We start from the raw sequence: 15872 nt of genomic DNA on the forward strand, positions 1-15872 counted from the left end.
CTTGAAGCTTGAGTTGAGTGTGCGTACGCGTACGAGTTCCTTTTCTTTCCCAGTGCGTAAAACTTCAAGAAGCCGGCACCTAATCGTAAGGAGAAAGTATGTCACAGTCTAATAAGTTTTCCCATTTACGGTCCTCCCTAGCCGGCCAACGTTATTGCATGGGACTGTGTCGGAGCAGCTCAATTCGCATGTTTGAAGTAGTCGGATAGAAGAGCCACAACCACAGCTACGATGAAGTTACCCTTGTGCGTGTATTATACTGCGTTGTAGATTACGGCGAGCGTGCATTTGGTTTGCGGATTTACTGCGCCGACAGTTTTCCCTTTTTGTGCTAAGGTCGTGAGTGTCTTGAGAGTGGAGATTAGAAGCGGGAGTGGGACTTTTGGGCAGCGGTGTCCGCAGGCATATCTTGAGCGCAGACTTCCGGATACAGCCATAGCTTGCGGGATGAAGATAATCATCAAAACAATGTTTCCCTTTTTTTACTGCCGGTAAATCCAGTGAAGTCAAACACATGTTGTACGAGATTCTTATTGGTCTTTTTAGGGTTTTTTTTGCTGTAATATTCTTTAGGGACTACGTTATGGACACTGGTTTTGGGGTAGCGGTGCGTACGTGGACATCTGGCAGGCGAGAAATATAGAAATCTCTCTTTTGGTCGGTTTTTTATCGGTCTCATTTTGGCAGCTTTTCCATCGCCATTTGCGGCTAGATAAAGCGATGGTAACTATGGACGCATCAAGCAACCATTGCAACCGCCTGCTGATCACACCTTCGAGACCCATTGGGAAGATATACGGAGCGCATTCTTTTCCCAACCAAGACAGTTCAATGACCTTTCAACGGAATCTGTGTGACTGTGGCAAATTGATACTCTATCGCTAGCCACTAACCTGCAGCTCTGGCAGTACCGCTGTTTGCCAGCAGGTGCTAACTTGTAATTTGCTAGATGGTATGTAAACTCCCTAATCGACCATCTGCGACCATCGTCGTCCTCCTGCTGTGTTGGGGTGGAGGGAGCGTCGAAAACAATACGAGCAAATAATATTCGATCCCTGGGAACCCTGGGTTTGTCCATTTGTCCTAATTGCGAAAAACGATCCTCGAACCAGTTTGTTCAGCGAGAGAGGTGCTTCGGGTTTGGTACTGGAGCATGCTTGCTAAACGCCTGCAGCACTGTTGACACTCACAGCAGGCCATTCCTCGGTACGTGCCGGGGCGACAGCACAGCAGGCCGGAACGATAATTGATGGCTGGCTCAATCGAAATGAAACCAAGGGAATTGGAAGCTAATTCCCGGGATGAAATGTCATCACCCGGTGACAGTGACATGTTCATCAGCGTGATGGAGCTGGAACACGATACACGGTTGAGCACGGGAGGAAACGGGAAATGCGTCCGGTCGTCGGGCTAATCAGTGAGAATTGAGGCCCGTGAGGTTTGCCACGGTAGGGGTGGTGCTGGGGTGCTGTTGATTGTGTCCCGCCGCGCTAAAAGTGTTGATGATTTAATCCACTGCCGTGAACGATTGGCTTGAATGGTGCTTTGGGGCTTTGCGAAAAACGATCGCCGTTCATTGTTGCTATTGTGTGAAACAAGTGGCCAATAATGTTAAATAAAGTAACATTTTCTCTTCAGGTCGTGTCAGGTTGAGTGAGCTGACTAAAATGTATAAAAATTGCTTCAATAGAGTCCTCTTATTTGCAATAATGGGATGTAATATGCCTCGATAATCCTGAAATACTTTAGCAATTTAGAAACTTCTTACAATAGCGAAAGTTTGACAAAGTCCAAATTGCGCATTACTTCGATCATTAGCTGATCAAATCATTTTCTAAAAGATACGATACAAAAAATTACCTAATTCATAGCTTTTTTGCCCTTGACAGTGCAATGGATCGAACTAAACCTTCCTTTCCCGTGAAGGTTAATATCAAAAAGCCCGGCAAAAAAGTTAATAAACTTCCAATTTTCTATTTATCTTTGGCCGTGTGTCTAAGACAAGCCTCCGCCCCACAACTCCGCCTCTGTTAAAAACAAATCGACCTTCCGTAGTGTGGAAAACTTAAAAAAAAAAACTCACCATTCTACCCCAACCCTTGGGGATTGACATTGAAAAGGCTCGCGCAAAACGGATAAGCTATTTAGGTAATTATTTCCCGCCAGTGAAAAGCGGCGCTGAAGGTCAACAAAAAAAGAAAAATCCATCCAGCATCCCTAAAGGGTGCAGCACGGTTCCTTTTTTTTCTTTCTTTGCGAAAGGTCACCATCGCGATAATGGACGGGATGAGAGTCCTGCGAAAACCTGCCGTTCAGCACTTACTCCGCTAAAGCCATGGCAGCATGGATGATGGAAAACAATCAACGCCAAGCCAGTTGCCAGTGGGCCAGGTAGCTGATCTGGGCGCTAGGAAAAAGGTTCACTGGCACGGTGCAAAAGGTCGCGCACAGGTACAGGCTGGCCGTTTTGTGGAGTTGGGTAATGTCCAGCGAAAATTAGGTACTTTCGGTTTAATTACTTTCATTCTGTCTTCCGGTGGATGCCCCATAAGGTAGTGCAAATTTGGGTGCCGTTTTTTTGTAATTTTATTTTAAGTAAGATCGTTTAAAAGCACGACCCCAACCCTTCGGGTGGTGATGCAGCTGGTGATGAAGAGGCAGGCAGGTTGGAATGGGTTTTATGAGTGCAATTTTTATTCCGGATGGCCTTTGCGCGGGCAGCTTGAGTACCCTTTCGATGATGATTTTTTAATTGGAGTGCTTTATTTTGACAATTCGCTGAAGGTTGTATTTGTAAATATTTGTATGCCGTAGCTCAGGAGTAGCTTTTGACAGTCGTATTATGTCATGCGGATTGCATAACTCACAAACGATGATCGAAAAACTCACGATGGAGGCGCCTAGCGCCTGTTAAACCGATTCAAATTCACACTTAAAAAATAAAGCAAAAAAAAAAAAAGAAACTGCACCTACCATCATTGTCTAGCACACATCAGTGACGGCAAGTGAATGAAAAGTAAACTCTACCACCGTACAGTGTGTTTATCTTACCATGGGAAGCAAATCGTTACCCATCCGCCAGGCGCTACCTAACGTACGAGAGACTGAACGTTTTTGCTCCACCAACAGCGTTTCGCGCGTTCCGATTTGCTCGCAGGGACAAAGTTAAGTACATACCATTCGTTTGGATGTCGCTACGGTAATTACCGGTACCGGTTAGGTAGCTCCTAAATTGCCCCGTAAAAAGGTTGCAAGAGGTTGGGAAACAGAGAGAGAGAGGATGGCACAGCGGACAACTGCAGATGCCATCATCATGCCACTGACAGACGATTACCGCCTTCATGACAGCCATCGGTGTTACCAATTGCAAACACCCTTTACCCTGCAATGACAGCAGCGTTCCTGGTCCTGAGGACTGGCCAAACTTTAGTTGATCTTGTACGGTAGGCAGACAAAAAAGGTACAAAGCCATTAAACTGTGAAACTCTGCTAAGGTGAGTGGAGGAAGAAACGTTTCCAATGATGTAGGTGACGCTCTTGATGTAATAAAACGGAAAAAATCGCGATCGTTCCACTGAACAAAGAGTGCTCAAATTGGCATTGTGTGTGTGTGGGGGGGGGGGGGGTGACATCGCTGGTTCGAATTTGTCACAGCCGAGTATGTATGGCAGAAGTTTGCTTATTCGCTTGTCGTGCTTTCGAAAGCTTGCCAGCAGAGTGGGAAGATTGGGAAGAATAAGCTGTGTGAGAGAGAGCATGCGAGCGTTTCATTTCATTTTCACCATTTATCGCTGTCGTTTAATCTGTCACATGGTAAGGGAACATGGTTAGCTATGTATGTGTTAAAGTTAGTCTGATTTTTTCGCCTGAAAGTGATTGTTTGTGTGCTCGTGTTGAAGATAGGCGATAGGACAAATTGAGCTTCTCTATTTGGTTGAGCTCTGGTGGATCGTTTGAATGTAGCTATGTGTGTGTTTTTATTCAACTAAACCGTGCAAATTCATTCTGTGATGGTATTAGTTACATTTCCGCTTTGGTTGATGGACGGCAAAAAGCTTCGTAAAGTGATTGTCACCGGAAATAGGTCATGATAACGATCATTGATAGGAGAGACTTCTTATATAACTTCTTATTTATTAACAAAAGAACAAAACAAGCAATAACGGCCTAATAGTTCAATGACTAACACTAAAGAAGAGAAATCTAATAGGTACTTTATGAAGTCATTGATATAATACGGTCGTTTGTTTGTATAAAAGCCTAGCGAGACCGATGATGTGATACTTTTGTTTTGAACCCCGTGCCCATAAAAGCATCCAATCATCTATATTCAAATCGTCCTTTCGCCCATCATCAGTCAAAAGTGACAAGTCATTTTTTGAAAGGCTTCATAAAAAATGAATCGCACATATATTTTAATCATTATGACATGTGCACCACCCGCAGCTACCCCAAAGGACCAAACGAGATCGATACTCGATACCGGTACAAATCAGTCGTCTGCCTTTACCACGATTGACACTACATACCCCACTCGAGAGCGGGGCAGGACTGTGTGACATCGAGATGAAAATGAAACTCCATTTACATATCGTAACGATGGTACGATTCCGTTCCGTACAACGGTACGATCATCAGCATTGCCAGATGAGCCATCGCAGAGCGTATCCTCTTGAATTGGAATTGGAAAAGTGGACGTCAACCAAACAAAAAAGTGGAGGCAAAATATTGAAGAGGAAAGGAACTTTCCCACACAAACGCACTCCCGCCCGGAGAGGAACAGCCCGATGAAGCTAAATTTGCTTTTGATCGAGAAAGCTCACATGTTTCCCAAAAGGGTTTCGGTGGCGGTAGGGGTAGAAGCATCCACTCGAACTGGAAAGAGATAAAGTGAGAAAAACAAACACTCGAAAAAGGCGGAATCGATCGGTGGCATTGCTACTGGTTGCTGGTTGGAAAGATTTTAACGCTTATTGACACACCCAACGGTGCGTGGGAATGGTGGTTTCGATGTTTTTCGCGCTCTTTACGGTGGTTGTTATTGTCGCGTGATGCTGCTGTTTTTTCTACAATTCAGGGTGTGCCTCGACCCTTAGCTGTAGCACATACAGCTGTTGCCGTTGACATATGACGAACTATTTGTTGTCGGGTGGTACATTAGCATGTCAGGGCCAGGAGGGCTGTGCTTGATTTTGCCAACAGCCATTGAAGGAATTGACGTTTATGTATGCATATGTCATGGGAAAAATGGCTTTTGGTTTGGCGGGAGAGCATTACTGGGAGTTGTTGTTGTGATGTGATTTGTAAGTTACAACTGAGGTTAAAAATAAGGAATGGATGAACGTTTTCTACTTGGTTTATCCGTATTAAACTGTTTTTTATGTTAGAAAATTGATCTATCCTGTTAAGTATTCTTATGGGAATATCAAAATTAGAATTTTAGGTAAGCACATAAAACCCTAAAATTCCAGTGCTGGTTGTCTACGTTGTTGTTTTCCTTCAGAAAAAGTTTAAACTATACAATCTCATTTTTCTCATGCATGTTTGGACTTGTTTCAAAATTTCGCTTACAAACTCCAGTATCGAAAGAACTTTTTGGGCAACGTAGCCAGCAAAAGATAACATGCCACCCGAAGGCACTCACCACGAGACGTGATGAGGTCATGAGTTTTATGAGTTCCTTTGACTACGTTTTTTTGGCAACGTTTTATCATCATTCGGTGGTAAATATTTTATATCTTATCTCTCCCCCCCTGTTAAAAAGGAATGTTTTGATGAGACATAAAAGTGTTATAAAGCACTATAACTGGAAGAAAATTGCACACAATTGCCCGGCGACAAAGGTGACAATTTTAATGATCTCTTTCGCTCCCCCTCCTCGAAAAAGACGCTGGAAGAGATAGTGCGTTCAATAAAATAGCGTTTGAAGGGTCCCCTTTTCCAAGAAGATCCACTACACCAATACCTACAGTAGCCACTATCGTTATATCGGTGCAAAGGAGCACTTCAGCAAACTGCACCTGCCACCAGGAACGGGTAACGAGGAACAACAAGCTACGAGCTGCCAGTGTTCGACCTAATGGACACCGGATTTCGGACAACTAATGGTCAATATTTCGTACCCGAACCATTTCCCAAGAGTGGTCCAGTGACGCTTTGAGGTTTTTGTGGGCCGAAGAGCTGTGTAAATAAGCAACTCGAATCGACCTACTTTCCGGGTCCGGGCGAAGCTTTCCACACGCGGCGAATAAATTCATTCACGTCTACTCCTTGTGGGGTAGACCCAACCACTTCCCCCAGTATTAATAGCAAGGTGATAATGATGGTGGTTACGATTATGGAACTCCAAACGTGTGTGTGTGTGTTGGGTGGGTGGAGAAAACGAGGGAGAATGGGGGAAAAAATCAGAACCATTGAAAATGGGAATTCAGAATCGTACATCGGTCGATGGAAACATACAAAAGCGAACAGGAAGTCAGAATCGCTTTTCCGGGCGGTTCACTCATTTGGAAGAAAGCATTCCCCGCCCAAAAACTCGGTGTGTATGCGTTTTCTAACGTTTCTGGGTGGTGTGTATGTGTGTGCGTGGAATTCCATTCCTGGTTTCTTTTTTTCACCTTTTTGGGGACCTTTTTGGAATAATATGATGATGATGATGGGTTTTTGGTGTGGCCCATTTGCTTCCCGTATTCGATTGCATTGTCGTTGGCGGTCGTCAGGGCGGGTAGTGAGCAAGGTGAAGGTGTGTGTTACGAATTTTTCATCACATCCAGTCACAACAGCTCGCGACCGTGGCTGGACTTTGGGCGACGCTAGGTGCTACACAACGGTGACAATTGGACGTGCAACTGGAGTTGTGCAGTGTTCCAGTTTTGTGTTTTGTGTTGAAAGGAGCAAAACGGGATTGCCGTACGCATAATGATGGCGAGTCGTAAAGCCAGCAGCAAACGGTTTGATTGTGTGAAGGTGGTATTAATGCATTCCGTGTGATAGTGTCGAAGCATTCCAAGAGGGAAGTCAATTGGGAAGGTGCAATTATTGCCCATTTGGGGTAGGCTTTTATGAGGGAGTGGTTGAAAAGGTTAAGTGTATTTGAACCGATTTGAAGAGGAAATGCAATTGTGAACAATAAAGTTCGCGTAACAGCTTTGAGCAGGAGCCTTGTACGTTGTAAGGGTAAGTTTGTTTGAATCTTTGTGAACTGATAGGTGAAAAAGACGCTCCAAATTACTAAAAGCGAAGACAAATATCACCCAGTTTGGTTACTGTACTAGTTCTTATTAAACTTAGGCATGTTTAATGGTTTTAAAGGACCCTTAATTTGTAAGAAACAGCACCTATTTTGACGAAAATACATAATTTTGTAAAGCTTATCTCAACGCAAGAACAGCTTGAAGTTACCGCCGTGTTCAAAGCGAAATCAACTGTCGGCTTTTATCGTGCTTTATCTACACACCAACACGGAGAGACAGCTCCATCTAACAGGAAGCATGCCCACAAACGCTATCAAGAGTAGAAAATTAATGGAAAGCAGTAGAAGCATTAAAAAATACAGTTCAACCCACTGTCGGTGATGAGCTGAGTTTGCATTTGCCACACGCGGGCTTTAAATTGTTGCGTGCCAAAGCTCTATTTCCCGTGCGGAGGGTGTTCCAATACCAACAAGCGAAGCGGATGGTGGCGGAGAAGGCACACAGTGCAAGCACTTGCAAGCACTTACAATCGATGACGAAGAGTAAGCACTTTATTTGGGTCCCGGAACATGCAACGCGGTAATATTGGAGCGGAAATTTTTGCACAGGATGATCCACGACCGGCACAACGGATTGTGCCGGGAGTTTAGTTTTGTTGGTGGCATGCAATCGTGCTCCCCACAGCAGTAAGGAACCGCTCCAGCAGCAGCGACAGGATGGGGCTGGCTTATGGCGTGTGGTCGTGCTGTTGCATATGCGGTCGCTTGGCCCCGGGGCAATTGATGCACCGGAACTGGTGCGGTATTTTCGCACACACGGCATCCATGGAGTCACGGGTTGGGTGGTCGTTATTTAAATGCGGCCGTTATGCATTGTGAAGGCATTTTGCGGCGCAAAGTCTACGACGCTTTGCGGAGGGTTTCGCTGTTTACCATGCAAATGCAAACGGCGTTGCATGGTGGGCCTGTTCCCCTGAAAGTGTGCCAAAAAGTCAACGAACTCTTACCGTTTGCGGGCATCGATTTGTGCTGTTCAAAGGGTGGGTGTGTGAGGATTAGATAGGAAGTCATTGTACCGTTGGTTGCGAGTCGGTTGACGCCTAGGCCGCGGGGAAAAGGGAGTTTGTTTTGAGATCGGTGTTTCATTGCATTTTGAACAGAAAACAGAACAGGCCCGGATTTTTTATAACAAAACCGTTGGATCGTTGGCAAAAGATTTGAAGGGCGGGGGAAAAAATGATTCCAAACTCTATTCAGTCCTTCAGACGTTCGAGACGAGTGGTGCGCTGAGTTGGGAAGCAAGCCGAACTAAAGGGGTCCAAAATCCCCGTTTTCAATTATGTAGCCAATAATCAATTCGCTGTCGACTCCGCTGATGGTCCTTTTTTGAAGGGCTGCGAGCAAGAATAAAAGAAACGGAAAGCTCTCTCGCTGTCACTGATTTGATTGCGATGTTTATTCGCTCCAAGATTGCAAGATTTGTGGGGATTGATCGTTGGTTCTTTTAATAAGAAATTCAAGAAAAGGAATCCTTCTGCTGGTGGCCTTAGTTCTGATGGTCTTTTTTCTCTCTTATTTCTTCTTCTGATTACAGTTCTCTGAATGGATAGATCATCATGATAATGATGCACCGGATGAAGGTAAGAGATGTTTTGATTTTGTTCCGTTGCTTTATTAATGGTGGTTTTGGGCGGAAGAGAAGAAGAGTGCGATAAAATGAAACATTCCATGAACTGCTCTCGAACACGTTCACGAGTGAAGAATTGCAGTTCATTACTGGAAATCAAATTCTGTTAATGAATCAACCTCGACATCTTAATCCAGCTCCATCTTGACACTCACTTGTTTTATATTTCATTTACGTTTATTCTTTCAACACATTCTATTAAGAACAGAGTTTCAAATCGCTTGAAGTATAAAATTAAAAGCTCGTTTTAGATAAATAGAGTTTTGGAGTATTGTTACAAATTAATTTCTATAAACCTGTTTTTAATCATTAAATCTAGCAATTTGAAAAGGAAAAAGAGAGCTTCCTTCCAGTAAATAGCGGGAGCTATCCAATCTTGTTTGTTAACTCTTAAATCGTCCAATTTAATGTCCAGCTGTGGTTCCCGCTCCAAGTGTAACGATGGCTACCAGTTTTAACAAGAAACTGGACAAACGATTCAATAAAAAAATCATCTTTATTATACTTCCTTCAAACACTTTACCAACCCCGCCACGATCGATGGTCCGGGCAAATGCTGGCGTGTTATAAAATACGGGTCATTGCATCCATAACAGATTGCTACCGTGCTCCGTGCGGCAGGCTGGCAGCCGCTCTCGTCCGACCGTCCACCGTGAGTGTGCTCCGCCTGTACTCTATAATTAAATAATAAACAGACGATTAGCGGTGCGATATTGAACCGGTTGCAGCCGTGAAATAAATCATGCTGCACATTGAACACTGGATGCGAGATAGTGTGGGCACGATCGTGCTGCGTCCGTTTTCCACCGTGAGCGCTTCTGGCGAAAGCGGGTGCAATAAACAGGCAATAAAAATAGTGAATAGCACTGGCCGACAGTAGCCCGCGGGATGAATCTTTGTCCGGAGCGTCTCAAACGCGCACCGGTAGAGACGCTGGTTGGGAACGTGTTGGTGTTGGTGCTGGGGAACGGCAAGAAATATCCTTAACACACATTTTTAGCCCCGAACGTGAACGCAACGCAGCGAATGACGCTGATTATTTATTTTCCATTATCGTTTCCGTTTCGATTGACTTGAAATTGAGCGGCAAAGGGAAAATAGAGGAAAGAAATGATTGCGTGCGAGGTCGCTCGAGGAGCCAGGGCAAGTCAACGCGCGAACGCACGCAACTCGTTGTGAGTGTTTGTTTCTCGTTGGAAAGAAATGAAATGGAGAAGAAAACAAAATTTAAAAAAAGAAAAACACCCGTTGCAGGAGCCGGAGTCGCCTGGGAAACTGTTCCGAAAGCAATCCAAAAAGCCTGAACCTGCGATGAAAGCGCCCGAAATGTTTGCTGCTGTGGCGCCCGCTGTCTTCGAGATGACAATGGAAAGAAGTTATCTGTTAGCCACACTGAAGCTGCCCAGTGGCCAAAAAGCTTGTTAAAAGAGTGCTCTCACGCAGCAAAGCCACATGATACGAAAAGTTTTTAAGTTCATGGTCATCAAAATGCATACTTTTCACGGGGCGTAGCATAACAAAGCGCCTCAAAGTATGCAAGTTGCATTACAATTGTACTTAATGAATTCAATTATCTTGCTTCTCACATTTCCGCCAAAACAAATTTTGTCCACTGGGAACTGTCCGCGCCCTTTGGTGCGAGGCAATTTAGCACAAATGAAAGCGAACGCAGCATCCTGTGGAGACAAAGAAGCGAAGCATCAAATTGGAATTTGATATCCCAGGTCCGAGGACGAATTTATCGTGGCTGAGACAGACAGAACCACAGCTTGCGGAAGGAACGACGCTCCGACGTCTTTACCTTCTACTTTGTGTTGGCTTAACCTTCTTTCAGTGGGAACCGGCGACGGAGTAGCGTAATCGAATCACGAGAGGATGTTTGTAGTGTCCGGAGCGGCTTCCAATGCTCGGCAAACATGGTGCATGTTCTGTTTGACGGGTCCAGCCCAGTGAAGACAGTGAAGAAGGCACAGGCAATATATCCGTTCGGCAAACGGAGCGTACTTGTATGTACACTTTTACTTTCAAGTGTGTTGTTATTTGCAGTACTCGTCGTAGAGCTTTCGCAATAAGCAGTTACTGCAGAGCATGGGGCTGAGTAGAGTGACTTTGAGGAGCTTGTACGTAGGGCCGTAAAATGGTTTGACACACAGATAGCTCGGTGGAGTTGGAATTGATTGAAAATGGTGTTTATTGCAATGTTGCGCTGGCGCTACGCCTCGTAAGAGCAAGACACCGAGAGATACTGCATGCGTGTTTTCCATCACTCGGAAGTGGTTTGATGTTGGCGCTCATGCTGGGTGAATCAACGGGACGATTGTAAATGTTTGATTGGCTGTAGCTGACAGCAGAGAAATTGATTTACTACTGATGTGCTAGAGGCGGCATTCAGGAGGCTGAAAAATTGGATTTATGATGCGTGTGTGAGAGATGTTTTACTCGTTTGTAGCCTGTCTTGGTAGGAGAGCATGTAGATCGGAACGGAGTGAATGAAGTTATCCTTGTTGGGCTGCAGCCCCGATGTCAAATAGGGAGCTTGATTGTAGACGAACTGTAATGGTTCCGATGATTAATACGGAATGATATTAAAACGATCGTTTTGTGATTTAATCGCTTTAGTTGTTATTCAGCATGAACAGCTATTAAGTGCAGAAGTATGTTCCACAGTGTTGGAGTAATCCATCTCCATTTACCGTGCAGCAGATGCGAAAAATTACTTCTGAATGGGAGTTTCACACCATCACAAAAACCATCCAATAAGAAAGCAAGCAGAGCAATATTGTACTCAGATCCCACCACTTGCGGGTGCCACCGTGTCGTCCAAACAGCTCAAAAGTTGCTGTCAAACCCGATCGTCAGCAGAAATGCCCTACATCCTCTGTTCACTGTTCACGTCACTGGTGCTGGAAAGTTGCAGCACCACAGAAACTTGAACACGCTGTCAATCATGTCGAGCACGCTTATCGGACCAATGTGTTTTTTTGCTCCTTCTTCGTCTTGCGCACCATTCCTGTGGTTTAGCGAGTATGGCAAACGGTCTAACGAAGCGTGCACGTGATTCGCACCCCCATCGATAAGGGTCATAAATTTGAAATCTATTCGTCCACGCTCTTGTGCCCGCTGCCCGCTGTGCCTTCGGTTCGGTTACAGCAGCCGCTGGATCGATTTCTCTCCCCCGCTCTTTGGTCAATAATTTTGCTTAACACCTATTTGTGCGTGCTTTGTTTTCGCTTCCCGGGGCGGGGGTTACGGTCCATTCGTCATTCTTTTTTTTACCGTTTTTAAGTATGATTTTTTGGCTTTTGGGGTGAAGTTGGTGTTTTTGGATGGAGAAGCCTGGTGGCTTGTAAAAATGTGTTATGCCCAAAAGGGCTTGAAGTCTTGAAGGTTTGAGCTTTTGGTTTGGAGAATATATATTTTATTAATTTTTACTCTCAAATCTGGCAAAATTATATGAATTGAAATTGAACTATTGGGAAACTGTATTTTCTTGCTTGTTTTTCATTATGTTGTAAAAGCTTTCAAAAGCTTATTTCTAATTTGACCAGTTTATAAACCATTTCTTCTCTATGTATAAGTTCTATAAGATCAAAAACAATACAAAAAACAGTATTACAAGTGACTGATAGCATGAAATGAAAAGGGAATTAAATTGAAGAATCAACCAGTATCACCACTCAACATCTTCCCTAGTTCGAAACGATACGGAACAATACACGTCCGCCTCATACACATCAAAAAAGACACAAAAGTGCTCCCATTACTCATCGTCAACGGAGCAACCGTGCCAGCGATCTACTTTGACGTGTGAAATATCATTCCATCATCCTTAATTCACCAACCGCCGTGCCCATCATTTGGTTGGTGAAGCTGCGCTTAGCTTTAACTTCAAGATGACCTCTCACCATTCCTTTTTGCCACCGCCATCCATCATCACATCTCATCCACACTCTCTTTCTCTCTCTTTCTCTCTCTCCGATTCTTCCAAACCAGCTCAAAGAGACGAGCCAGTAAGCGACGGGAGTGGAGCGACGGAGGAGTGATCATACCGTGACCGTGTCGCTCATCTCATTTATCCCTTCTTCGTTCGCCTGCCCTTCTGTACCGTGTGTGCGTGTGCGTGTGTGTTGTTTTGAGGATGCAATTGCAGTAAAGGATTTGCTCGAGCGCGAGCTTGATTGCACGTTTGGCGTGCGCGTCTCGTGTGTGTATGCGTTTGTCGAAAGATGCGAAAATGATGTTGGATTAAATTATAAATGGTACTTGAAGGTGTTTTTGTTGTTGTTGTTGTCGTTGCTACTTTTCCGCTATAAATCTTCCCTCTAGTGTTTGCATTCGTTCTCTTCTTGGTGTTATGACGTTCGGCGCTGTTTGTTGGATGATTGTGGTTTGCATTTAACTTCCTTGCATGCAAATGTGTTCGTAAATATTATATTTAGAATTTAATAGTCATGTGAATGTGATACGGTTTCCATTTTGTACTCGTATTTGTTGGAATGAATTGAATGAATTTGATATCCTGTTAATGTTTCATTATCTTTTTTGTATTAAAATTTAGTCGTAAGAATTCCTTATTAAATCATCAATTGAAGAATATTCTAAAGAATTGTAATCAATATAGTGTTACAAATCCTCATAGATTCTCATCGTCTTTTTCAAACTAGAAAGTTCATTGCAACGATTATCACGCCCGTAACAACACGTGTTTAGACTGCGACATCGACTTGTTGCTCGCCCGCATTTAGCATCTCCGTTATTATTTCTAATCCCTATGGCGCCCTAACGCGATAGTTGCATGCAGTTGAAAGTGTTGCGAACGAGTCAATTGAATTGTTGAATTGTGTTTCATGCAACATAGATCCTTGTAGATACAGATTTGTCACGTACCGGAGAGGGCACCGGCGAAGCACGAATACCGTTCCACCCCGAAACCAAGAACGGCCCAGAACAGAGCACACAAAGAACAGCGTAAAAGCAGCATCGCTGAAAGGGATGAGGTTTCTTTTTGTTACTTTTCTTGCACAATATACTATTGATGAAATAAAATAACTATTTGTACTGAGTTGTGTACGTGCTGTTCGTGTGTTGGCTGATGGCGATGCTGGCGCTGCGCTTCGTTAAAGCGATCGTTAGCGAGAGGAAATCAGCTCGCAACCGCGCAACCTACAGCTAAACCGTCGCCCTGCTCGCGAATACGTTGCGAGCGTGTAATGTCAGCAGCAACTGTAACCACTGCCAATCAATCGCAATCCCCCGATCAGGGCCGATGGGTTGTGAGCGTATCTATTGTGTGGTAGAAAATTGATGCACATTCCTGGTATAGAAAGTGGTTCTTTTTTTCGCGTTTTTCTTTCTTTTTTTAAAGCCATTTGAAACGAAATTTCCACTCCGCGAGCACGATAGAGTGAGGTTTGGTAAATCCGATTACACAAAGCGTACAACGATACGCACGGGAGATGAGGTTTTTCCCTACCCGTATAACTGACTACCGACCTCCGTGGTCCTTGAAGTAATCTCGCTCACAATCCTCCGGTGCGACCAGATGCATTCAATAAATGCATCACCAGATGTCATTCGGATCGGGTCGAGCTCTGCGAAAGGGACGCGAATGAAATAGTTTTGCCGATTTTCCCATCTAAGGTGGTGAGGGTACGACACGCACCACCACAATCACTGACATCACCACAAAGCTCTACCAGTTCCCGAGATGGGTCGATAAACCGATTGGAAACATAAATTGGCAATCAGGCAATCCGGCGTGCGTAGTTCGGGGTGAGCTTTCTGGTTGGCCGACCAAGGAAGGAAGCTGGCATTGGCGCTACTGCTATCTCGGGCCGGGTAATTGGACAAGCCTCCGTCACCGCGTGGTGGGTGGTTTCGGTCGATCGATTTGCATGATTAATGTTTAATTCGGAAACGGATCCGAGGGGTGGTGTCCTTCCTGTGTGGCTGATTGATACGTCTAAGCCTGGCCGGTGCCGGTGGCATGTTATTTTGAGGTTGATAAATGGAAACGAGAGGTTCATTGGGGGATGTCTGTTTTTTTGTTGTGAGGGTTCGATTGTTGTTGATGCATCATCTCCTCTCGCATGTGGTGAGCATGAGAGCATTAGAGCAGAGCAAAACCAGAAAAACATTAAATGGCGGAAGTCAAATAATGTATCTGCTGATCGAGATTACGTACATGATGGATGGAGCTAATAAATTGATTGTTAAACATCCTTTCACAATCGATAGGAAAAAGCTAATTAAAACAGTGGGATTAATTGAAGTTATGAAACAATGGGACCCATATCCAGGGATGAGCAACGTGCAACTTGCCTGGAAATGAGGTTGAAGAGCAAAATAATTACTAAAATGATAAAAATATTATTCATATTTTCTATTCATTGAGCTGTTCATTTGAAATTTGATGTTCCTCTACTTGTATAAAATAAACTTGCTCGCCCCCTTGATTAAAAGGTTGGCCACCACTGGATCAGATTATACAAAATGTATGATGCGCTGATAATCCGGCAGCATTGCGCTTACACGCGTTCCGCATCCCACTCGGACGGGGGAGGTAGTGCTGAACTGGCTCCATTATGATGACGCTAATCCGCCTCAGCTGACGGTAAAGCTGTCGAATGGAGTTGGTTCAACAGCCACAGCTAACTATCGAGCCGCACAATCCAATTAAAAATGACATTAAACTTTCTCCGGTATCGGTATAAATCTTTTAAGACTTTGTACCAACTATTTCCGACCGACTATGGTGGTTGTACTCTTTCTGCTATTTTCTTCTGATTTTTTTTTGTTTATGAGGAAAGCTACGTGCTTTGCTGTGGCAGGCAGCAGGAAAAGGGGAACCCGATGGCATGAGCCGGTAATCTGAAATAAAAGTTGTTGGTGCATGCATCCCTGTTTAGTGTCGTAGTCTGTTTTGTTTCTTTACTGCATCAGCATCAGCAGTATCTTTTTGATTATCAAGTTAAACTTGTTTTGTTTCCTTTT

The 15872-nt window shown here is 44.2% G+C and overlaps 1 protein-coding gene across 9 annotated transcripts in view; it reads left to right on the top strand.

Moving 5' to 3' along the window:
* The window catches only part of LOC1277541 (transient receptor potential-gamma protein), a 73144-nt gene that overhangs the window by 43628 nt on the left and 13644 nt on the right, over positions 1-15872 (top strand). For 6 of the 9 annotated variants that reach the window (XM_061656391.1, XM_061656388.1, XM_061656387.1 and 3 more), the window contains 2 exons: positions 8787-8832; positions 12873-13138. The gene's annotated coding sequence lies outside the window, so the exon portion shown is untranslated. Of the gene's footprint in view, positions 1-8786; positions 8833-12872; positions 13139-13167; positions 15745-15872 lie in introns of those variants that run through there. The other 3 variants (XM_061656390.1, XM_061656389.1, XM_061656395.1) reach the window with 2 other exon arrangements.

This window comes from Anopheles gambiae, chromosome 3 (genome assembly GCF_943734735.2).
Source record: "Anopheles gambiae chromosome 3, idAnoGambNW_F1_1, whole genome shotgun sequence".
NCBI lineage: Eukaryota > Metazoa > Arthropoda > Insecta > Diptera > Culicidae > Anopheles > Anopheles gambiae.